The sequence below is a fragment of the Coturnix japonica genome, unplaced genomic scaffold (genome assembly GCF_001577835.2).
Source record: "Coturnix japonica isolate 7356 unplaced genomic scaffold, Coturnix japonica 2.1 chrUnrandom775, whole genome shotgun sequence".
NCBI lineage: Eukaryota > Metazoa > Chordata > Aves > Galliformes > Phasianidae > Coturnix > Coturnix japonica.
The window spans coordinates 1-7275 of record NW_015440135.1 but is presented as its reverse complement, the minus strand read 5'-3'; the positions used below and the strand labels follow the sequence as shown (position 1 = coordinate 7275).

Genomic DNA, 7275 nt, shown 5'->3' with positions numbered 1-7275 from the left:
ATTTCTTTAAGTGCTTGATATGAAAGAAAACAACGCAGAGTTTTAAAAAATGTGCAGGATAAGGAAACAGCTGTTTAAGAGCATCTCTATAATTAATAAAGAATTGGCTTGAAAAGGGTTGAGATCAGAGCAGCAATCAAACCAGAACAGTCTCTGGAGGAGACCTGGCACTTATAAGTTGCTGCCAACTGTTGCACGTGTAATTAAGAAACAGAGAGATTATTTCCAAAAACATGTATCCTGCTGGATACAAAGGATTTACATGCACAGTGTTTGAAAGCAGTTATCAAAACCAGAGACAGCACATCTTACCTAAAGTATCCAAGAATACCCAGTCTGTACTGAATTACCACAACTACCGTGTTCTCAAAGGCTGCTAACGCTGAACCATCATAGGGTGATGCTGATCCAAAAGCTAGTCCACCTCCGTGGATCCACACAAAGACCTGGAAGGGGAAAAGTAGAAGCGATTCAGCACAAGTAAGAGCTTCCTGTGATGCAGACTAAATATCCCAGCATGTGCTGCTTCACTCATGAGTCCTTCAGATTACATTTCACAAAAGGTCAGTGTCTTTCAAACTGGAGGCTGGCAGCCTCACAACACGTACTGATTTCATTAAATGCTTGAATTTTACCAGTGCCTCTGCAGGAAATCTAACACTAATTCAGTAAAAACAATCAGTATGATTTTATGTGTTAATCATTAAAAACTGTGCCACTATGTTCACATACTGTGTAGGATGTAAGTTTGCTGTGCATGTGTTCTAACCCTCGGGAAGCTGTTATAAGATTAAAGGACATACTTAATCTATCACATCAAATCACAGAAGCCATCAGGCTTGCTAGAGATTTTGTAATGATTTTCCTTACTGGCAGTTTCTCCTGTTTTTCTGTAGACACAGGTGTGTATATGTTCAGGTATAAGCAATCTTCAGACATCTGCAGAATAAACTTTTCTTTTCTTGTAGTAATAAAATCTGATTCAAATTGGCCTAATACTTTGTCCTGAAGACACCTGGAGAAATAAGAGAAATAACAATCAACAGAAATAACAAAAGTCTCAATGCCATAAAGTGCAGCTGTTTTGCAAAGTACAAAGCTCTGGTACGTTTCTGGATTTTATGCAACAGAAAACATAAAGATTTAATTTTCAATACGTTTTCTTCCATTAAGTTGGCATAGTAAGACCTGTAAAAAGGGGCCACAGTCCAGAGCAGTACAATTTGGTACCAAATGCAGTTTTGCAACCTACAGAACATTACAGAAGTATCCTTGCAGACAGGTAGAGCTATAAATCACTTTGAATAAACTGCAAAATAATAATTAGTATGTAACTTCAATCGCTTTTTCAATAGTAATTACTGGGCTAGAGGCTCTAAAGAAGAGCACCAGTACAAGCGCATTTTCTTACATGTCCTATTCATTTATAAGAAATAATTTTCTTGTTCATTTCAGGATATCCTTCTGACATGTTGATCTTGTGTTCAATGAATACATGGGAAAGCACCAGAAGCCGTGCTCAGGTGCCGAGATGGCCTTCTTGATTGCTATAGGAGATCACGTATTTGTTTTCCCAGAAACATTGAAGTGGCCAGATTACCACAGTGGTGAGTCTCTAAATTCCTCCTCCAAACAAGTCTCTCAAAACAAGCGTTGTCTTCCGTTCCTTGGGCATGTATGTGGTCTTTATGTATGTATCACACTTGATTATCAAAAGAACTGATAGTGTTTTCGTTTTTATCAAAACAGCGTGCAGTGAAAGTTTATCATCACTGTTGGCTGCATTTGAAACATTTAGCAACTTGTTTTTCATTTTATTTTCTGTTAGATGCGGCCACCCAGTCTACTTCTTATGAATTTCAGCATCGACCAAGCTCAACCACAGCACCCAGTTTGTAAAAAGCAGATCATGGAGATGAGATTTTCTCTGTCTTTGGAAAGCCGTTCTTAGCTGGTGATGTACTTCTGTGCTTTGCTAAACCATTCTTTTTGAAACAACATTGCTTGATTATTTATGTTTAACCTCAGCAACTTTCAGAAACACAAGTTTGTTTAGTAACTGCTGGTTAATTGAATAAGCCTGTTTTTTCAGTATCAGTAATAGTTACTTTTCATGAATTAATTTATCTGCTCCACTCATATAGAAATCCCACAGCCCAGAAGAACAAGTAGGTTCATAGAATGGTTTTTGATAATTGATCTTGGAAGACTGATGTCTTTTCTCTCACTTTGCAGGGAATGCTACAGAAGAAGAAAATAAACTTAGCAGAAATGTTATGAAATACTGGAGTAACTTTGTTTTTACTAGAAACGGGTGGAGATTTCATAGGGGGCTAATGCAGCTTCACGTTTTGTCTGTGCTCCTGAAGCATAGCAAGCAGCATGGTTGAGTTCTTGTAAACGTGCAGAATGTAAGCATCAGGTTACTGAAACAAATAGTTTCTCTTTCATTAATGAGTGCAAAGAAAAATTGCTGGAAAGCACGTGCAATCCAAAATTAAAATCCAAGAGCTATTTGTATCTACAGTGGAGGATTAGATCCCAGAGCAATGGCAAACGTTATTAAAGGTTTGCCTTCCAGTGATGAGCAATTTTGATATAAGGCATCCATCTGTTAACGGTTCCAGAATCGTGCAAACCTGAGCATCGTTAGTCTTCGTGAAGCGATCTCAGGTTGAGAAGTCAGAGCACAAATTCCATTTGTAGGTAAACTTTCCATTTTTTTGTTTCAGAAATCCCAATGGGGAAGGGCTTAGGTACATTGGCCTCAGTATTGATGTGATGAAAGATACCTGGAAATAGAACCTCATACAAAAAGGCATCAAAGAAGCTTGAAAGAAGCACAAAATGGAGTTTTGGGTTACCAGTGACGAGAACAAATATAGTGAAAGAAGGAGAGAACACAAGAATTGTGAGAGCTAGCAGGGGACACATTTCCTCTTTTACATTCATGAAGTAACGGTCAAAATTAATTTGTCGGAATGCAGAATTTTACTCTTGGACTTTCTACCTCACTAATGTGTAGTTTGTTGTCACAATCACAGGAAAACATCCTTGAATTCTTTATAAGAAAATACGTTTACCAGAATATGTCATAGTATCTCAGTATTGTTTGTTATGCTCCTTCTGCTCTTCCTTATCGAGAGCATCCTTGGGATTGCTCATTATTACAGCCTCCCTGGGAGCAAAGTGTGTTCCCTAAAAAACCAGCCATGGTTCCAATGGTTTTCCGGTTCTGTAAAACTGTTACAATCACAGAAGCTACAGTGCTAGGATGTTCATGCTGCAAGCTGGACCATGGCTGCTTCTTAATTTATGTGTTGGCTTGTTCTTTTAACTGTATGTGCTATTATAGGCCTATAGGGTAAGAAATTAAACATCAGGATTCATTAATACATTTTTCTCTGGCATTATTTCATTATCACTACTTCCATTTTCATATATGACTATTTATTTCACACATTGGAGTGAGTGTGATGAAAATACAAACCCTTTCTCTTGTTTGAAATTGGTTCGATATTATCTTTGTCTTACTGTTTTTCTCCATTCTAGATCAAAGACAACATGCTGTTTTCTTGAAGCAGAAGGAAGTTTGTTTATGCCTGCCAAACAATTAAGCAAATGCTGAGTTCTAATAGGAACCTTTTTGTGATACATAGAAAGCAAGTTTGTTCTTTCTCATGAAACAGATTGAGTACAGCTCGTCATTTTGAAAGAAAACTATGAGAATTAGAATATATAAAGCGTTTTTCACACTTTTACTTCTTTAATTACTGTCACTTTCACAGTAGTTTCATGAGTCTGTGTCAAAGTCCATGCAAACTGAAGTATTCCCTTTTTACTCCAGTGAACTTTAGAGCAATCCAGCTGTGTTGTAAAAAGCATGAATTAATCTGTTACTAGAATCTTTTGATTTAGCTTATATTTTGTATCTAGGTTTTACTTATAATGACCTGCTCTTAGAGAACAACTAGAGAACACTAGGCCGGCTTTCTTTTTGCTGTTTCACGAATTTATAAATGAATTAGCATCTCTAAGCAGGAATCGAGTCATTTCGTGAGTATGCGGAATGGTGGCATTTATGTGCGTGTTCATATGGTACTACTGATCTAAGTGGAGATCTAAGTATATCACAGTCCGGTTGCGACTTTGTGAATGAGACCTGTAATAATCATCGAAGTTCCAACCTCCGTGATTTCGGCGTCCTTCCTGTGTGATGCAGGGAATTCGGATCGTTTGTGGCTACTGCTACTTTGCCACTTACTATGGGGATTCAAAACCCGGGGTCTCTACAGTGTTTGCCAACGTCCAGTCCTACACGCTGCGGAAGCCAATCCTGGATTGTGGTGAGCCCCAAATATTTCGTTGAGAAGATGCTAAGAGATGAATTTCATCCTCCTGTATCAGAAAGTGAAAGAAAAGCTTATCCTCAGTATCACCACCCGTAAGAATTGAGAATTTCCAGTCCCACAACATACTGGGATAGAGATCTAGTGCTGACTTAAAACACGTGGTCTCCATGTTTCTCATTGTGTGTAGGGACTTCGCGGAGACGTTTGGGTTGTTTGTATCTTATTTATTTGGTGTGCCTTCTGGTGTTCCTGGAAGGACCACAGGCACATATTCTTCGACTGCCTCGCGCCTTCAGTTCCCACTGCCTGTAGAATAAACTATGCTGTATCTTGTTCAAAAACTGCCCTGAAATCTTCTCATTGATTGACTTCTGGAATTGCTAACAACTGTACCAGGAGTTTTTACTCTTTCTGTTCTTTCTTTATGTGATTTATCAGAGAATCCCAATGGGGAAGGGTCTGGCTGGAACACAGCCATCCTACAGACTAAATGAAAAAAGCTTGGAGATAAATCTAAAAAACGAAGGAAAGACCAGAAAGTTGCACAGCGAAACAAGAAGTAGACGTTCTGGAAAAGGTGTTGTTTGATAAGCCAGACTAAGGAAAAGAATGGAAAACAAGAGAGTTACTATAGAGCTATAACTTACCGTCTAAACATGCAAATAGGCATAGTATTTAGTAGAAAAGGAATTCTTGGAAATATTTTTGGAGGGGTAAAATAATGTGTCCCTTCCTTTCACCATTTCTTTGCAGTTCTTTTCATTATTTACGCTTATTTGCTGTAATTATTGCAGTGGAAAGATTTTCACTTTGGTGCTTTTTCCTCAGTCCTTGTCCTCAGCAGAATCCTTTCCTTTGCAATACAGTTAACAGATCTGTCTGCTACTCAGGTTTTTCTGTAGCTTTGCCATTTGCTGAAGAAGAATGTGCAGCATTGTTGTGTTAATAAAGCTAAAAATCAATAAAAGACCTGCATTTGCAAGAAAAACTGTCTTTTCTTCATGTTCAAGCTAGCAGTGGTGTTCCAGAGCGTTTTGTGTGATTCACACACAGAAATGTCCTCAGAGATTTTTAAAAGGAAAGTTTTTGATCTGTGAGTGAATTTTACAGCTGAGGTAGCTGTACATTTCTGGACTGTTTGTACCTCGTCTGAACAGGAGTGCAGTGCTGGAATTCACATTGCTTGTAGATAATAGGAAAGGGGACAAACATTCTCTACTAAGCCCAGCTACTTTCTTGTTTAAGTTACCCGTATCTGCCTGAAGAGGGTAATGGTAATGGTATTGCAGCAGGAAGAATCTCCTGCTTTCAGTTCATTTTTTAGCAAATCCCTGCTGCCTTGAAGTTCTTGTGAAGGGAGTAATAGGAGCCCTAGGCAGCCGATACGAAGCCTTATAGGGCCGTTGTTCACAAGCCCAAGGTTTCCGCTGTTCCATACTCAGATAGACTACATTATACTCCCCTTGGAGAAGTGTCCATTCCGTTCCTGACAGTTGCTGAGGCTGGTCCTGCCCGATTTGGTTCACAGCTTGAGCACTGCTTTTCTAATCAGTGTTTGTCTTGCGCAACAGCTGCACTTACAGTACTAAAGGCAGTGCACAGAGTAGGTAAGTGTGAGTCGGCTGCAGAATGGCAACTGAAAAGAACCCGCTGCTGTCCTTGATTCTCACCGCCGGGCTCACGGCACTCGCAGCTACTGGTAAGCTCCAAAGGGTTTTTCACTGTTGCCTGCTGTGAGGAGTCAGAGCGCATGTGCTGCTCACATAACATGCGATATGCGCGAGCCTAGCGTAGGAGTCGTCTGGGGCTATCCAATAGCATGACCCTTGCTGCACAGAAACTGAGGCGCTGACCTAGGCGGAATGAGAGCTGTCCTTGTTTCTTCTCTGGGCTGCTTCCAGGCATTGTCTCATTATTTTTTTCACATGCAGCGAGCAAAACTAAATTCCTATTGTGAAACTGTGTCTTTTGCACTCACAGATCCTTTTCTAAAACAGGAAATGCCTTTTCTTTGTGAGGGCAGTCGATGGACTTTTAAGTATCAGCAGCGATCTACAACCAGTTACTGATGTGTGTGGAGAGTGAGCAGGTTATATGCTGCAGGCATGGGCTATTGCTTGTGGAGATTGCATTTAACCGCGGGAACACTAATCAATGGAGATAGAGTGATTTTACAATAGTTTAAGCGTCTGGTTATGTCTATGAACTATGTCAGCTCTAGCAATGAGTGTTTGTTGAAGGCTTGTGTGTGAAAACAAGTTGTGGAAACAAACAGGGGGTGCTTATTCAGGCACCAGAGCTCTCAGAAAGCCGTCAGTTGCTCTTTAGTAGACCAGTCCATGATGTGATGTTGTGCACACAACCCCCAGGGCAAAAAGCAGAGCAACCAGAAGTGGTGACCCAAATATACGGGACTGCGCGAGGATACCAAGTGAAAGTAGATGCAGCTGAGAGGGAGTGTCAATGTCTTTTCTGGGACTTCCTTTTGCTAAGCCTCCTGTTGGACCACTGAGGTTTTCTGAGCCCCAGCCTCCTGAGCCATGGAAAGGTGTCAGAGATGCCACTTCCTACCCACAATGTAAGTAAAGCAAGAAGAAAAGCATTTATCTTCTCAATGATTTTATATTACCTGCAGTTTGAGGACACTGATATGCAGGGTGATCCAAAGGCACGCGGAAAAAGTCCTTACTGTCATCTCACCTCCTCTCACATCTGCTACAGTGAACGCATTTCTGAAAAAACTCTTTATAAGCTACTGTTTGTATCGAGTGCTGTCTAATAGGCTTTTATAAGTGAGTTAATGCGGATCAACACCTGACTGACAGTGTGCTTTATTGCAAGCGTTTTTGGTCGTATTCTTTAAGCTGTGTAGCTCTTGCAGCAGAAACCATAGAGAAGCTGAGGAAACATTGGAAGAAAATAT

At 40.1% G+C, this 7275-nt stretch overlaps 1 long non-coding RNA gene across 1 annotated transcript; it reads left to right on the top strand.

Moving 5' to 3' along the window:
* Positions 1-5939: 5939 nt before the first annotated feature.
* Positions 5940-6753, top strand: LOC116652706. The gene is made up of 2 exons (XR_004305851.1): positions 5940-6051; positions 6722-6753. It is a non-coding gene; the product is annotated as an uncharacterized LOC116652706 (long non-coding RNA).
* Positions 6754-7275: the final 522 nt, after the last annotated feature.